The sequence below is a fragment of the Stegodyphus dumicola genome, chromosome X1 (genome assembly GCF_044657685.1).
Source record: "Stegodyphus dumicola isolate Sdum_Otavi_A_Nest chromosome X1, ASM4465768v1".
NCBI classification, from domain to species: Eukaryota; Metazoa; Arthropoda; class Arachnida; order Araneae; family Eresidae; genus Stegodyphus; species Stegodyphus dumicola.
Window position 1 is genome coordinate 218,482,648 of NC_140780.1, and position 17,386 is coordinate 218,500,033.

General features: G+C 31.5%; 1 long non-coding RNA gene across 1 annotated transcript; it reads right to left on the reverse strand.

Moving 5' to 3' along the window:
• Positions 1-261: 261 nt before the first annotated feature.
• On the reverse strand, positions 262-17,034 carry LOC146993416 (uncharacterized). Its single transcript, XR_015038752.1, has 2 exons — positions 16,526-17,034; positions 262-5,143 (listed from the first exon to the last, which is right to left on the reverse strand). It is a non-coding gene; the product is annotated as an uncharacterized LOC146993416 (long non-coding RNA).
• Between the last annotated feature and the right edge of the window lie 352 nt (positions 17,035-17,386).

A 17,386-nucleotide genomic window follows, 5' to 3' on the forward strand; every position in this document is an offset into this window, starting at 1 on the left:
AATGAGATTCTAATATTATAAATTAATTTCGAAAGTTCAGTATTCTCTCCAATATCAAATAAACAAACAATTTTGTTCCAGATCCGTTTTCTTTATGATCCTTTTATGATATTTAATTTTTGGATCAAGTTTATTTGATAATAAATTATAATATTTGGCTCGTATTATTTGCTGTTATTAATGTAGTAAAATTTAATAGTGCATATTCTTTCTGATGTTTAATAATCAATACATGAGTGCATCTATAAATATCAACTCCTCTAAAGGAAAAAATGAAATTTATTGAACAATACAGAGAATATAGGATGTAGTATAATATGGATAAATTCACGGCAATGCCTAATAAATGCAAGAGCAAAGATTTAGCGAGCAGGTAATGTTATTAGGGTGGAATAATTATATCTTGCTACACTGTGGAGATGCACGTTAACTAAGGGATATAGGTTTTGTAAATTTGAAAATATATATTTCATAGCTATATCGTAAGTTACGGTATAAAGAAGTTCAGTTTATACCAAAATATATACTGATTTTGTGAATGCCGTCATAGCTTTTAAATATGCAAAATAAATACGAGATTTCCAGAATCTGCGCTTAGAAAGATAAACCTAGCATGCTTTTTCAGAATAAAGAAATCAATGCAGTTTTCATGCAAGGCGAAATTTTGATGAAAGGTTTGTACTTATTGCTTTGCAACAGTGAGTGAACGTCAGTTTCTTTTACACAATTTCTTTATTTCAATTTTTTTCCCTTTGAAGCACACTGTTTCACGAAAATCCACTTTGTTTCAAGATCAGTCGGTTTGAGTACTGTTGCATATAAGTGAACATTTCAAAAAGACTTTGCAGCAATAGTATTTGAATTTAATAACATTTACCTTTATTTATATTTCAGCTTAATAATTTAAACTAAAATTTGTTTCACTTCTAATAAGTGGTATCATAATTTCATGCCATGTGGTATCATAATTTCATGCCAGATTTTATGAATCCTGTAGAATTAATGTTCTTTTACCTGTAATGTAATATTTATTTTACTCTATGAAATGATTAAAAATTTGATAATGATTCATGAAAATAATAAAAGAATTTTTATTTCCTTAATAAAATTTATTCACAGACTATACATGTATCAAAAATCGAGCTTTCAAAGAGTAAACATTTCGAATATATAATCTTTCATTCATAGGACATACTGCAATTAATAGCAATGTAGATATGCACAAAATAAAATATACACTCTTGATTATTAAACTTAAGGCAAATGTGCTCTGTGTATTCGAACAATATTAAGTTTTTGGCAGATATTTACAAATAAAGAATTCCTGACTAATCTGACATTAAAATTTCTTCAACTTAATTAATGACCATCTTAGGTTATCTCTAAAAACAGACTCTTACGAGCACCCTCCAAGAATGACAAACTTTAAGAATTTCCTTGACGTAATTAAAAGATTTTTGGTTCCGCCTTTTATATCATAGAAGAATTGCAAAGTATGTTAAACGCTGATAATATTTTGACCATAACTGTTTTCGCATGAATGCTTCTAATTGGCATTTTAACAGACTAGTCAGAGTTTGCAGAACCTCTTTAAAATATTTAATTTTTTTTCATTTCAATAAGTTCACAAAATTTTTTCTCAGAAAATATCTATATTTGTGTATATTCATACATAAACACACACACACACACATACATATACTATATATATATGGAAGATTTTTAATATAATGCAATATATTTTAGCCATTTCGGAGAAGAATGTTAGAAGCATTTATTCATTCATATATAGAGAAGCAACACTTGAACTCTTATTTTACAGCTGTGAAATAAATTAGGACGAAAGAGAATAGCATAAATGTTACCTGCACAAATTTTAGGTAATCTTCTGGAATTTACACAACAGATCTTGAATGTTTAGAAAATAAAAATTCAGAGATTTAAATGTTAGAAAGATTTTTATTAGAAAAATAGGTGTTTCTATTTTTTTCGAAAGAAATTTTAAAATGCAATGGAGCTTTCAATTTCAGTGTGAGTGATAATGTTGACTCTTAAGAATAATTTTCAGTAAAGAAAAAAAGTTGCGCACCTCGTTTACTGCTAACAACAAATTTGTGATATAAAGTACTATTTTAATGTAATTAGAACTCAAAGCTCTGTGGAAAACAGAAATTTTGCAACCCGGAAACAAGCAGTTTTTGCCATGGACAATTATACAATGATCGTAACTTCCTTTTAGCGCTTTAGCTCTTTTAGGGAAAACTGCAACGGTTTTAGGTCAGTTAACATTAAAAAAATTATTAAATTAAGAGTTACTTATTTTTCTTCATTAATAAATAAAGTATAAATTCAGTTGCTGTTTACATGTTGATTTTACAGAAGAGTTTCTTTCATTTTCTTTTATTTTCCTTTCATCCCCGTTTTTCTTTTCTTCTACATCTTTTTTTTTTTTCTTTAGCGTTGTATTTTATCCAAATAATTCCTTTTAAATTATTTTATTTATCAGTACAAATGCTACTGATGTCCGCAAGATGGCGTTAAACTTCAACTTCTCGCATTTCATTAGAACGTTTAACACGTTTCTCAAACACTAATTTATTTTTTCAATACATAACCAATGACTGTAAAATGTTTAGAAACCCAAATATGATCATTTTTTAATAATATTTTAATGTAACATTTCAAAGTGTCATTTTTTTGCGACAGTTTGCTACAGTGTCATGTATATTAGAGATTTATGTTACACAGATGGATTCATATTTTGTTATATTTATTAATTTACAGTTTAGCTCTAGCTGATAAATAAATCAGAGATCATAATGCTGCTCAGAGAATCTTTCTGAATTTCCACAAATCAGTTCTAGAGTTAAATGAAATTTTTTTACCATGCAAATTAATTGTTTAGGTTCTAAGGCTTAAATTGATGGTTTGCGCTGGAACTAATAATTAATTTGCAATAAATGCTTCGAACAATGAAAAATAAAGGCAAATTTTTAATTCTTTAAAATTGTTAATTATTAGAAGTGACGAACAGTATTTCCTAGATGAAAAAGAGTGCTAAAACGTTTTACATAATCATGCTCCTCCGTGCTTTTAAAATATCTCTTTTCACATCATATATCATCATATACATCTGCAAAAATAAACATAGGTGCTTCAGATGTAGCTTATAATTTCAAATCTGGACACTGGCCTAATTAGGATATTAAGTCTTCGTTTCCAAGAATATACCTGTATATAATATAATCTTACTGGATTCAAATACGCTGTATAGTGAAAATCTTTTTAAGGCATTTAAATAACTGGGGGCCAAATGGTGGCCCACGGGCTACATGCGGTTCACAACAGGATTAACAAAATTTCTTTTACTATTGTTATGGACCACGGATATCCTGTTGTATGTATATTTTCATGCGCTTTTCTGATAATTTACAGTGTATAGATGTGTTGAATGAGTACAGATTTTTGAAAGAGTGCAGATGAGAATTGACTTTGCGAACATGTTGCATGTTATCACTAATTTACAAGACGCTTTAATTTTCATGAATTTGTAATGGTACATTAAAATTTAATGCATAGTTTTCCCCACTACCTTGTATACAATTAAAATTTTAAAACATAAACATTTTACAGAAAAATATCTTCAAAATAGCATCTAAAATATCTTATGCATGAAGTTTTTACTTATGGTGCGGCCTAGCAGTAAAACTCTTTACAGTGGCACATAGAAGTACTATTTTAAATAACTAGTATTTATTATTCGAGGATTTGTTCGAAACAAAATACAATATGTTGGCGGCGATGCCAGCGCACATCTTAAATTGGCCATCAGTTCTATAGAATTCAGCCGCTACTGATTTAAACTATTGACTTTACTGATTGCCAATATACTGTAATAATTTTCGACCTTTATTTGGAATTCAGTCTTTCATACATTAAAATGTCACAGTTGCAGTAATAATAGCTTTTATTAACATGGATGTTGTTTCTTATTCTTTATTTCTTTAAACCCTTTTCCGATTTTAGTGTTTTGTATAATATAACCATTAAGGCACCAGTCCATTTACGAATTTTTTTCCTTATTGATTCATTAAAAGATTCTCGTTGAGGAAAGTATCCTTCCCCCATTTCGCTTTTCTTTCGTTCAGAAACAGGCATATTGAGCATGAAACTTCTAGAGATTTAACGATTCTTAATTATAGATAATCGCATTTTTCTCGCAACAATCTATTTAAAGCACAGGCCTGTACGTCACGCTTCATAAGAAGGCACGTTAAGGAAGCCAAAAATAACTTTATTTGTTCTGCAAATGGAGAAGTAACTTGGTTTTAGTTCATTACGAATGCCAAACTGACTATTTTTCTGTTTTTTGGAAAGACGTCCTCTACGGAAGCAAAACGAATACAATAGTTGAAATAATGATGCTTGGATCGAAGAGCATATTTAAAAATAGTTTCACAGTGAATAAAATACATGGAATTCGGATGTAATTCTTGTATTACATTCCAGTAGCAATATTAAATAAACTACATCTTTAAAATTTCATATGATATATAAGTTCTGAAAATAAGTAATTCATGTATGAAATTAAGCAAAATGTATCATACTCTGAATGTATTGTATGCAACAATTACAAAAGCTGCATGTCAGCTTTAACAATAATAGACTTCAATAGCTGTTTGGTGTTCTGAAGCAGAATTATCTGCTTCTAAGGAAAAGACACCACTTGGTTGCCTCTTCTTACGCATCGACACTTTTTATTTGGAATAAAAGCGAAAACGGTTGAATTCCTCTAATTGTTAAAATTCATGTACTTTATGATCTTCAGTGATTTTGGAGGAGCAAATTATTTTTGCAAAAACGTGATGCAGCAACTCTGTATCGTTGATGATATTTTGAAGATTTTATCTCAAACTATTTAATTAAGGAGCTGTTTCATTATATCGCACTTTTTTAGGCTGAAGTTTGGTGTCAGAATGCATAGATGACATGTGTTTTCTCAAATGGTCTCTACGATAAAATTTCTTGTTGCATACGATGCATGTGAAACGTTTTTCACCAGAATGGATCATCTTATGACGAGTAAGTTCTTCTTTCCTGGTAAAGGGACGACGGCAGACTTCACATATATGGGGTTTTTCACCTATAATACGAAAAGCGAAATTTTAGATAAAATTTTTATAAAGAAGCCATGTTGTATTTTTATGTTCTTAAGAAATATATTGCATAATAAGATAAAATAAAACGTTGTTGAATGAAGGAATACTTAGTGATTGATCACATATTTGCCATATAATGGACAAACACATAAGAAAAAATACTTACAATATATTGCGTATTTCTTAGATATAAAAGTAGAAAAGTGTAAGAAATATGCAAAAATGAAAAGGCAAACAAGAAAGATTCCTAAAAGCGGGAAAGTTAGATACTAATCAGTTAGATTGTTTAGACCTTTTCACTAAATATATGTTACGGTCACTATAATAAAAAATTGCGACAAAACTAGTTGGCATATCGATACGGTTAAAGTTATTATAAGATTAACATATTCCGAATTCTCTTTGCTTAAACCTTAAGCATACGCTTCTGCGTTTGTGAAATATTAGGATACTCGTACACTAATTTTAGAATTTAACATTTACTTCAAATTAAATGTTATAAAAATTGCATAGTGACTTAATAATAGTAGACGAAAATGAAGATTGTAGGTATCAGTGTAATTTATTTTATTATAAAACTTGAAAATAACTAATAATTATCTACGAATTTGTACATTTGCATCAAATCCGTTTTATTTTCTTCCGCGATTTTTACATGGATTCTTTCGGAATACATTTATTACCCAGAAATAAATGTATTTGAGCATATATATTTGTTTTACGGCGTAAAGAATGTTCTGAAAAATTGTATGGTACTGTAATTTTCTGAGTAAAATATGAGTTTATTACATTTTACACAGAAAATTTAAACTTGGGGTAAAATTTCACCCACACCAATAAATCATTCACAAGAAAGACAGATAAGGAAATGATCCTGAAATTTTACATCTGTACCATCTGATAAATGAGTATAAGAGATATCTTGATAGTTAGAGGAACTAGATAATGTGTTGACTTGCTTATTGGAAATTCTTTCCTACTGGATCAGTTTTGATCCCATTGGCGTGTTTACAAGTTAAGTTTAGGTTTATTTTTTTTAATACATCCTATACTATTCATCACTCTTTGCTTTATGAGTTTGTCAGCCCTAAACGAATGTGCTTCACGAAGTATAAGGCATGGTCACTACTTAAAAAAAAATAATAATGCAAAAAAAACCTACGAACAGACTTCTGCAAGGAAAAATGAAAAGCTCTCATTTCCAGGTTAAGATATTTTTGCTTAAAAACAGAATTATTGAAGGAATATTTTTAAAATCTGGTCTGTATTCTGAGGTCTTTTTATGGAAAGACAATGTGAAAAACAAATATACGAGTAATCATGCATGTAAAGGCAAACATATAATAAGCTCGTATTTCCAGGTTAAGCTATCTCCGCTTAAGAGTAGAATTATTTAAGGAATGCTTTCTTAACTTGCTCTGGATGCTTATGTTTTTGTAAAGAGATAATGCAATTTATTCGAAGGTATGTAGATTATATACTACTTAAATTGCTGACTCCTTGAATCGTCCAGTCATATCTTTTAAACAGAGTAACTATAAACTAAGATAGAGGTTTTAAAAGAATCTTTTTATTAAATAGTATACTAGCTGTTACATAAATCTGATAACGATAAAAGGAAATAAAAGGAAAAATCTCTAGTATTTGCGAGAAAACGTAGACCAACATATCCATTTAAATAAAATACTAAATGCAAAGTAATATGTCTAAATAAGCTAAATAAGCTTTGGCTTGACTTTACATATTTCAGGTAGCAACTGCGGCTAGCGAAGCTAATAATTAGCTCAAAGAGTAACGAAAGAATAACATGTCAGCGAATACTGCCAAAGGCTCTCTCTTGAACTCAAAAACTGGGCGCTTAAATACCTTAACATGGACCTTAGTGGAATTCGACAAAAATAGAAGTGATAGGTTAGGTGAAATAATTTGGTAATCGGTTTAATTTACATAAAACCCTACAAGTTATCTACATGACCTATTCTTCGGCTATACAAGTTGTAAAGGTCATATATAGCGATTGACTGGAGAGAAATAACTCTAAGTATGTTTTTATATGTAGTAGCGGCTCGATTACATATTTCTCTTATTATTGAAAAATCTAAAATGATGAATAAACGTAAAGTGATGAATAAAAATGTTCACATTTCTACATTGAAAGAAAATAACAAAAGCACTTGAAATTTACAATAAAAAAATTTATTTATTCGTAATAGTTAGTTTTCCAATTTATAAAATATTTTAAATTTTATGCATTTTTATGTAAGAAAGTTTTATATAAGGTGATCCTTTCTGCATTTTTTATTGTTGGGAGAAAGAACTCCGAAAGTCTGGCGATCACAATAAATAAATAAATAATTTAAACAAAAGACTTTTTTAAGCGAAAGTAGCTCATATTCCCATTATACAAGGGAAAATGATGGAAACTCCTCATACACCCACCCGTTTCGTCGGAATTTTAACTCACGTCGAACCCGCTTGGTCGCTAATGTTCTTGCATTTCTGACAACTTTAATTCAATTAGGTTCGCTAATTACAGCTGGATTTCTGATTTGATCTTTTTTTAACTATGCCTGTATCATCGGGATCGGATTCAAGTCCCGAAGGAGGCACACATATTTGTAAGGGTACAGTTCTTGTGTGGCATGGAGGGCACTTAAAATACTACTGAGCGAAAAGTCAGGTGATTCGGTGAGATGGGAGATTATCGGATTAATAGTGGTTTGGAGTAAACTATGGACGTTATCCCTGGTATTGGAAATCTACTATATGTCACAGTAATATCTGTTAGGTAATTAATTCAATAATTATGGTCTAAGGATTAATCTTTCTTATAAGACAACGGTAAAGAATCTTGAACTAAAACCTAGAGTGTTTTAATAGCAATTTTCTAATCTTTTATAATTGCATGAAAATGGAAACGTTAATCCTTTTTTAACCTGTCATCAACATTTACTGATGACAAGTATATAAACACACTGCCCGTTATATTTTATAAATATTATAAACGTTATTTAAGAGCTTAATCAAAATATGCAAACGAAACATGAACAATTTATAAACCGGGAATGTGCATTTAATATAAAAGAAATTTTAACACATGGAAGTTTGAAGAAACTCACAGTGCTAGTAATTATGCAATTTTTAGTGGATAAGTTCCTTAATTTAAAACTTTCCTTCCCCCCAAAGTGGATGGAAGTTAATGAATTTACTAAATGTATGAGACCTCTCCCTAGTATTGATTTTGAAGCATTTGCATACATCCGAACACATTAATTTCAGAGGTGCAAACTGTGACTGCATTTCTAATTCTAAACTGCTTGTTTTAATTTACGTCCCTTATTTATGCATACTGGAGTTGTGAACTGCTAATTTATTCGACCTCTAAGAGCAAAAATCTCCTATGTTTGTAAACTGCTGTGTCATGCAATGCTTAGAATATCGATAATTATTTAAACTATCGCATAAAAGTTAAATACAGATATTTTCGTTAGCCTTTGAGTGCCTCTAATTAAAAGTGAGCTTAACCTTCAGCTGATATAAAACATTTAATTAAACATGGACGGTTTTAAAATTTGAATATCTTCTCAAATTAATATAAGCGCTGACAGCCAATTACTTGCGTTTCCTGCTACGTCATTCCACAGACTTATTTTCCTATTAATGACAGACAATTTAATCACCAATCAGGCGTCTACGAAGTTCATAATGAACGGCGTGCTTTCTGAGGATGGAGAAAAGTTAATTCTCGTCACATTCCATAAATATCTCACACGCCCTATGGAGGCATGAGTTAATTAGTGGAAGTGGTTCCAGTGCGCTGGCCGAATCGCGAACGACGCCAATACAGACATTTATGTTGACACCCTCTTAAAGAAGAGACCTCTAGTCCCCGTCGAACGATAATTGAGGAAGAATCCTTTTTTTGGCAAATCGAGGTGATGAATGTTTGATGAAAATATATGACTTCCTGAGTGTATAAACCCGTATTTATTTACGACTCAAGTTAAAAAAATAACCTTATAAATCACTCTTTTGCGGTGTCTGACCAGTGCACAAGACTTCAGACGCCTGAAGATTTCTCAAATTGACTAATGCTAAAATAAGATCCTTTCTCGGATGTCTAATAAAGATAAACTGAAAATGAAATATTTTTTGTAGGTGGTGTATACTTTGATAAATTTAATAAAATCTCGTATAGTATATTTTAGACTTAAAAATAGCACAGTGAATTAAGCTGTCTACGCTTTAAATGAAGTATAATATATTCATAAAAGGGAAATCAAAACATCTTGATTTTTTACTCTGGAGTCGCAATGAATTTCTAGAAATAGGTTATTCTCATGCAGTGTTTTGAAATTTGCAATTAGTCGCAACGAAAGTAAGAACGGTATATAAAGACACCCTTCTAAGGAAGATTCTCTCGAGTTTTTGCCACAATGATTAATCTATCCTAACTTAAATGTATACTTATTCCCTCAAACTGTTAAAATCAATTAATAAGGAATTTTATTCGCATGAAGTTTGTGAACGTTTTAAAAAGTAGCGCTTTTTCTTACGATTTTTATATGCTTTGAATGTTTAAATTTACAACACTTTGCTTTTCAAGTTTTCCTACGGAAAGAACATAAAATCAAGTATGTAATGCATTCTTATTTATATAATAGAACAGAGAAATAGCAATATTGTTATAATGTATGCTTATGTTGAATGTAAATGTAAATATATCCCTGTGTTCGAAATGGTCGTGGATAAGCCATGTCACGTGTGTAACACTTAAAATACATGAATCTGGTTGTCAGAAAATGTTATCATACTTTAGTATATAGAAGAAGCATATAAAACGATATCACCCGGATAACGAAGTTCTTGTTGGAGTGCTAACGGAGTTAAAATATTGTTCGACTATTTGCCACGATGTTTCATTTTGAGCGCGGAAAAAATTGGATTTCTTTCCTCAGAAACTGACCCCATATCATGCTAAATCACTTTATATCTCCCCCTCTGACCCCACTGTTTCTGTAATCGGGATAGTTCTACAAAGTTTTCAGACAGTTTAAGCTATCCAAAGTGCTTGCGACGGACAGTCTATGACCGTTGTCTAAAGAATGTATCTACCGATGCTTTCAGAAATGTTATGACAGCTGAAGCAATTGCGTTTGCTCCAGTTGGTATTATTCAAAGATCACTAGGTAATATCTTTTTTAACCTTTCAAAAACAGCTGCTTAAATCACTTTCCTTAAACCTTTTGAACGCAAGAGCAGAAGTTTATGAATTTAAAGGCAGAAATATCAGAAAAGAGAGTTTCATTAAACATCACTTATTCTACGAATATTATTCATAAAGAATCATTTCGAAATGTAGGTTGGGCCTTCATAATCTGAGTTGCTACAAGCTGAGCGGATGAAATTTTATCTCTATGTCTATGCAGCTAGTTGTTCCAACATTATAATAAATTTTGAAGTCAACGTTAACTGCTGTTAAATTTTATTGTTGGTACATTGACGAAAGTATACCTTTTCTTTCTCTCCGTAACTGTGTATTGCCAGCAAATTTACATTTTATTCGCAATTCAGAGCATTCAGCGTACTTGAGGTTTCGAATAATAACAATCAATAAATATTTAGGTTAAAAAATTTTGCATTTAAAAACTTATTTCAGTTACTGGAGAAAAAAATTTGTGAACACATAAATAATATAAGCAAAACAGCTATAACATTAGAAGTCGTATCGGTTTTCGAAAGCGGGAAACGCCGAACATGTGGGTCTGCATTACGCTCTCTCAAAACAGAGAATACAAACCGCGTAATGCTGAATAATACCGTAAACAGAATGAATCGTTTTTTACATTGAAAAAAAATAAAAATAAGACAAAGTAATAAAATTTAAAAAAAATCTGAAAGATTTCAGATTTTAAATTACGTCCAAAAGGCGTTTTTTAAACATTTTGTGTGTCACATTTATTTATTAAATATCACGTTCTTCGCACTTAAACCATAAAATTCAGTTCAACAGCAATATCGGAAAATAGTTTTAAAATGAGCATATCCTTTAGAATTTCCGATACAGAGACTCGAGCGCTGGAGATAAAAATGCTTTTCCTGTACAACGTTGCCACTGCTCGCTTTGAAATCCTTGAGTTTGTTAATCAAAAATCGTTAAATGTTTTACAAAATGTGAAATCGATAATAAAACAAATTCCAAATTTCAAATTTGGGCTTCCACATGCCCATATTCGTAGGATAATTACGTCATTCAAAATTCGACGGCTCTATGTACCGTTGTTTTATCACAATGCGAGAAATATACATACATTTATGCAGATTTTTCATCATTTAATTTCTTCAAACATAATGCAGGACTCTAACATTTAGTGGCAACAGTTTGAAAAGTGAAACGGACATTATAGTGAAACAACGCAAAATCGCAAAACGAAAACTATAGTCCTTCAGGGACAGAGCCCTTTGGACTAAATATCTGAAGGGTTTCAAATTTTAAAATTACGTCCAAAGGGGCGTTTTTTTAACGTTTTGTGTGTTACCTTTATTTATTAAATATCATGTTCTTTGCACTTAAACCATAAAATTCAGTTCAACAGCAATGTCGCAAAATAATTTTAAAATGAGCATATACACACAGTTCCGCGCGCTGGAGATAAAAAGGTGTTTTCTTTCTTTCTCTCTCTCTCTCTCTCTCTTTTTTTTTTTTTTTTTTTTTTTTCCGTAGAGTGTTTCCATTGCTCGCTTTTAAATCGTTGAGTTTGTTAATCAAAAATTCGTTAAAGTTTTACAAAATATGAAATCGCTAATGAAACAAATTTCAAATTTGGGCTTTCAGATGACCATATTCGCAGTAGGATTACGTCATTCGGAATTAGATGGATCTGTTTTATCATAATGCGAGAAACATACATACATTTATGCAGATTCTTCATTATTTAATTTCTTTACATATAATACAGGGCGATGGTATTTGGTGGCAACGATTTGAAAAGTGATACGCCGTTTATAGGGTTCCGACGCAAAATCGCAAAACGAAAATAATAGTCCTTCAGGGACAAAGCCCCTTTGAACTAAAAAACACACACACACACACAATTTTAAGACAGAAAAGTGTTTCTGCAATAACACAAACAGTAAATTATTTAATGAATAGTATAGTACTATCAATAATACACCTAAACTACTTTATCAGCCGGCTGGCCGCCGCTTTCGCGGTTTTCTCCGTGTATCACTTGAATACAAACCGGTGTCGTTTAGAAAGTCCTCAAAGAAGACATTCCTTCACTTATGTAGACAGATAGCTATGATGCCTTGCCATGATCAAAGCAATAAATCAAAACTTTATCAACGAATTGCATGAATTTTAAAGCGGACAAGGGTGACCAGTAATCCAGTCATCAATTTTTCCATTTATCCTTTAGTCTCCTTTGTGCATGATAACGCTTTTCAGATCAAAGATTAAAAATAATTACACTCTTTAAACGCAAGTAAAAATTAAGGAAACTTGTACCGCTCGGACGGTATAGACATGGTGTCAGCTGAACACATCCCGCGGAAGGAAACGTCGGTTTGAAAACAACGCAAGCCGAAAACATCGTTGTACAAAACATCGTGGGAGAAATGAGAGCAAGAAAAAAACATCGCGGTATAAAAAAACAGTCTTAAAAAATACTGTGGTTAAAAATAAAGCATCTACACATCATCGCATGACGATATTATCACAGACATGTGTATTTCCGGCTTTAAAAGTTACAAATGCATATTCGCACAAAGATTTATTTGTAAGCGCAAGTAAGAATAAGGAATATAAATAACTTTCTTTCCTATCTCTTAAATTTTGTATATGAAATGATTCTTTAATAAATTATGATAATATTGTGAATAAATCAGAAATATCACTTCTTAAAAGAAATATTGGAAAGTACACCCAACAGGTTGTTAATAAAACCTAAACAAATTCTTGAAATATGCAGAAACATCATTTTTAAAGGCTTTAATGTTATGCACATGCATTTAGATTTCGAACTATTTCTTAATGATTTTCTGTACGTAGTAAATTACGAATATCATCTGTATAACTTTAAAACAAAAAATTCACAATAGCGAAGCATTTCATTATAAGTTTAACATATTTTTACTGGAAAATGCATGCATGGAGCACGTACGTTTCACTGCTGTAATGCAATGTTTTGAAATTACAAACATGGACGCCGCTTTGAAGTTCCGTGGAGTTTTATTCCCCGATAGTGCAGGAAACTGCGAACCCTCCCTCCTTCTATTCTAACCTCCTTGTGCTGGATGGCCTCACTTACAAATTACACATTACAAAATACACTTACAAATTCCTGGGCTTCTCGGGCTACATCATAAACATTATTAATTCCTACCTAACAAGTAGACACTTTGTTGTTCACGTCTTTGGCACAAATTCCACAAGCCATGTCATCATGGCTGGCGTCCCGCAAGGATCTTTGCTCGGACCTACACTTTTTAATATTTATGTGAACGAACCTTCCACACACGACACAGCATTACCTATGTATGCAGACGACACAGCGGTCCTCTCATTAAGTGCATTTCCAGGTCCAGTTATACAACGACTGCAAAATTACATACACACGCTAGAGACTTGGCTCTCCAGGTGAAAGATCCTCGTGAACGTGGAAAAAACAACAGCTATTATGTTTACGAACAAGACTAACTTCAAGAAAAACCTGAAGTTCTATGGCACTGATATTCCCTGGGCCAAGCAAGTCCCTTATCTTGGGGTGATCCTCAATAAGTCACTTACATGGTCCCCGCACATTACATCTATTATCCAGAAGTTTCGAGTTCGTAAAGCCAAACTATACTCCTTAATTGCTCAAAACAGTATATTATCTATTGACAACAAGTTACTCATTTACAAGTCCATTCTACGTCCACTTTTGTGTTATGCAAGTCCAGTTTGGGCATATACCAAGAAAACTCATAGGAAAAGATTGCAAGTCTGCCAGAATACTGTTCTACGACAAATTGTAAATGCTGAATGGTATGTAAGGAATAATAAAATACATGAAGAGTTAGGCATTGAGTTACTGCGCACTCAATTATTATAACTTAGCCAAAAAAATTAATGAAAGGCAGCAAAATATTGATAATCCCAGTATTAAAATATGTGATTATGACGATAACAGTTTGGAAAATATGGATATGCCTATGGCCCAACTAAATGTATGGATCATGTAATATGTAACTCTAATAATTTGACATATGTGTTTATTTATGTATTTATTTTCATTCCTCTTATCTGTTATACTTCAAATTTTCTGTCTGCGTTCTCACTTTTGTGTATGTTATAGATATATGAATATAATTATTTCAAGTTCATGTCTTAATATTTGATGTTGTGTACTTGATAATTCTTAATGGATTCAATTTGCCTATGTTTGCACTACCTCATTCTTGTCACAGTCACCAGTTTCTCGATTTTTCTGCTCTCACTAATTTAGACAACAACTCCATTGATATTAAATACGTTAACAATATTCTTATCTGACCTTAACAAAATTATAAAAAAAAACCCTATTCGATTTATCTTTCGGTTATTGTATACTACCTTTCGAAATGATCAAACTGTTCTACAAGTGGTAGAGCCTTGGATCAGGCACCCTGGTGTCTCAAACACCATTCTACAGAGAGAGAAAAAAGGGGACAACTTTCCTGTTTGGAGCTATGGGTATGTTGGCCTCCTAGAACGATCATTCCTCTCGTGAAGTTCATTTCAACCCAGTGTCACAACCCAGGATTTGAGTAGCTGTTTCGGCCACTACACCACACCAGCAAGAGAGCCGTCTTTTCAAAGGGAATTAACTCTCTTCCCTTATATATATGTACTCACCCCTTACCCAACTTAAAAGCCTTTCCAGCTTTTATTTTCTCAATCGTTGGTCGTAATCATTTACTTTCAATTACAGATTACAGAAGTATTTCAAATGACGACAATATTCATGTTTTGGTCAAATTAAAAAAAATAATAATTTTTGACAAATAACGAAATCTAAATTTTAATGCGGTCTCCAAGTTCCTATACTTAGGAGAGATTTACACTCGTTACGAAAGAAATAAAATGATAAGAAGTCTAACTCCCGTACGACAAAAATTGGACGGGATATTTAATTTCAAAATCTGCAGTTTTTAATACCATTTCCAACTTGCCTTAAAGGTTCAGTTATTTAAGTTAGAAAAACACTAGGAGATAGTTTAGATGAAGTACAGCAAAATGTGTGCATAATTTAATATGCCGTATAAGGAAGTCATGTGGTGTGCACATCAGATTTTTTGCTTTAGTAAGCATTTAATTTTTCAATTATTTTATTTGAAAACTTTTGAACTGTTACTTGTTATTTTTTAACACATATTGAATTATGATATCTGGAAGCGACCAATAAATCAGTTTAGATAGATATATATTATCTATTGATTGTCAAACACTGGTTTCCTCCAGGTGTAAGTCCCCTGCTTCCCGATCTGGTCCGAACAACGTTTCACATTTTTTTAACTGAAAAATGTCACTCTGTCTCTTTCTTTTTGTTTGTATATTGTTTCTAGTTGTCTACTGTAGACATTTCAGTGAAATTATTTTGAGATTATACTAGAATCTGACATTTAATTCAACGACATATTGATTTAGGTTTCAGCCGTTTTAAAATAATTTTTGTCACATTTTGTTAACTGAAAAATGTCACTCGAGTCACTACATAGTTAAATGAGAAGTATTCCGTAAGGTGAAAAATGTCAGCTAAGCAGTTTGCAATTCGATTTATTTTTATCACATCTGAAATTAGTTTTGTTATATTAAAAGGAATAAGCACTTTTTATGCATAGCGCTGGATGTAGATTAAAGATTAAATAAAAATTAAATTATAAGTTCGCATTTCATTTGACGAGTATTACTATTTTTACCGAGAAAAAGTAATAAACAGAAATTTTAAAATCGGAACAAATTATTTAATTATTTTAAAACGGCTGAACCCTAAATCAAAATGTCGTTAAATTAAATAACAGATTCTAATTGAATCTCAAAATAATTAGACCGAAATGTCTACAGTAGACAACTAGAAGCAATATACAAACAAAGAAACAGATAGAGGTGAGACTCGTCAGAGTAAAAATATTCATGCTGAATTAAAATAGAAGTAGTTTAAAAATGCAATAATTCAGCAGCCCAGTTTTAGTTATCCATATCAAGAAGATATGCCTTACATGCGCATACTATGTGTCATAAGTAAATTGGTAAAGGCATACAGTACCATTTGTTTTTACTAGTAAAACACTTTTAAAGATTCGAATTATGAAATCAGTCAAATACATTATTAGTTACTTACTGTCTATCTGTATTTTTACATGTATAATCGAGCAATATTCTTTGCATTTGTTTTGTATTTTGTCTTGAATTTTGTTCAAGCAAACGTTTCCCAAATCATTCCAACGTGTAAAAACACTATTTGTTTCATGCAAGGCCCGCCAGTGGCCGGGAAGAGAAGTTTGTTGAATACTGGGAGTTTGATTAGAGTTCGATTCAGGCTAATGCGTTGGCTACACGGTTGGTTTCCGCACGTGTCACTTGAATACGAACCTGAAAAAAGAAAGAAAGTCTTTCACGTGGGCTTCCTTCTCTTCAGACAGTTACCATAGTCTAGTCTAACTTGTAAACATAAAGCCATATGATATGAGATTATAATAATTTTGGGAAACAACATACCTGTAAAACATGTACATTTAAAATGTATACATAACTAATGTCTAAATTATGCATTGTGCTTATTTCCAAACAATTCTGATTTTTAGAGCAGGCTTTTGAAAATAATTTGAATACTTCTGTCATAAGAACAGGACCAAGACAATGATGAAGCGAAAGAAGTTCTCACCTAGGTTGAATAACTTAAAAGGATGCTAAATTATGAATTGCACGGGGAATTTACCATAAATAATTAAATTATTTAAACCTGAATTAATTAATTCGCGTTAATGTCTTCCTAATAAGTATTTTATATGAGCTTTGCAATACTTCAGTTTTGTTAAATTAGATTTTCGTCACATAGAGTAGAATCTCGAGTATCCCAGATAATGATGATTGAAATTACTTCGGATCATTGATAAATGTGAATCTATAATTATTTCGTAAAAAGTAGTGTTAAGAAAATTTGCGATGTTGGGAAAAATTATTTTTAAAAAATACCTCAAAA